The sequence below is a fragment of the Triticum urartu genome, chromosome 6A (assembly GCF_056163025.1).
Source record: "Triticum urartu cultivar PI428250 chromosome 6A, HENAU_Tu73, whole genome shotgun sequence".
In the NCBI taxonomy this organism is placed as follows: Eukaryota; Viridiplantae; Streptophyta; class Magnoliopsida; order Poales; family Poaceae; genus Triticum; species Triticum urartu.
Genome location: NC_141878.1, coordinates 25,925,900 through 25,927,282, shown reverse-complemented (window position 1 = coordinate 25,927,282; position 1,383 = coordinate 25,925,900).

Below are 1,383 nucleotides of genomic sequence, written 5' to 3'. Positions count from 1 at the left end.
TTATTTATTTTCTTTTGTTTTTTTGTTTATTTTTTAATTCTTTATGCTTTTAGTTTTAGAAAAATTATAAACTTTTTGTTAATGCCATTAGTTTTCAAATTTGAAAATACTTTTTTAGTTTTTTAGTTTTCTTTGTTGCTTTATTTATTTTATTTTGTGATTAACTTTACTATAAAAATAGTTTTTTCTTGTTTTTTTGATTTGTTTTTTGCATTATTTATTTTCTTTTGTTTTTTGCTTTAATTTTTAATTCTGTTTGCTTTTAGGTTAGCAAAATTATAAACTTTCTGTTAGTGCCATTAGTTTTAGAAAAATTATAAACTTTCTGTTAGTGCCATTAGTTTTCAAATTTGAAAACACTTTTTTAGTTTTTTAGTTTTCTTTATTGCTTTATTTATTTTATTTTGTGATTAACTTTACTATAAAAATAGTTTTTTCCTGTTTTTTGATTTGTTTTTTGCATTATTTATTTTCTTTTGTTTTTTGATTTAATTTTTAATTCTGTTTGCTTTTAGGTTAGCAAAATTATAAACTTTCTGTTAGTGCCATTAGTTTTAGAAAAATTATAACTTTCTGTTAGTGCCATTAGTTTTCAAATTTGAATAGTTAAAATTTGAATTCTTTGAAAATTGTTTGAATCACAAGTTTGTGATTAACTTACTAAAAATGAGAATAGATGCGCTTATAGAGAAAATTCAACCTAAATTCCTAGTAAATTTCTATGAATTTCAGAGAAATTCACTATGAATTTAGGTGGGACTAAACTCTGCCCGCAACGAGGACCAACCCTTTAGTCCCGGTTTGTGGCACAAACCGGGACTAATGGTCATGGGCCAGGGGCGAGGAGCAAAATTATAAACTTTTTGTTAGTGCCATTAGTTTTCGAAAGTTGAAAGTTGAAAGTTGGCATGGGCCAGGGACTAATGGTCATGGTATTACGAGGGCCGAACCATAAGACATGAAAGCATTTCAAATGAACTCTGAAAAAGTTGAATGTTGGGATGGTATCATAATTTCACCCACATAGCATGTGCATGTACAAAACGGACAATGGTAGCATGTTCGTGTGTTACAAAGTTGCGGGAGAAAGTCTTCACTTTTTCTTCGCTTGTGTCATTTGCTTATTGCACCGTAACCATGGATAATCTTCATTGTTTATCAGGATGCTTGGGTCAGCCTTGACATTGAAGGGAGGAATTTCATGAAACTTTTCATAATCTTCAGACATGTCTGTCTTGCCGTCCACTCCTAGGATGTCCCTTTTTCCTGAAAGAACTATGTGGCGCTTTGGCTCATCGTATGATGTATTCGCTTCCTTATCTTTTCTTTTTCTCGGTTTGGTAGACATGTCCTTCACATAGATAACCTGTGCCACATCATTGG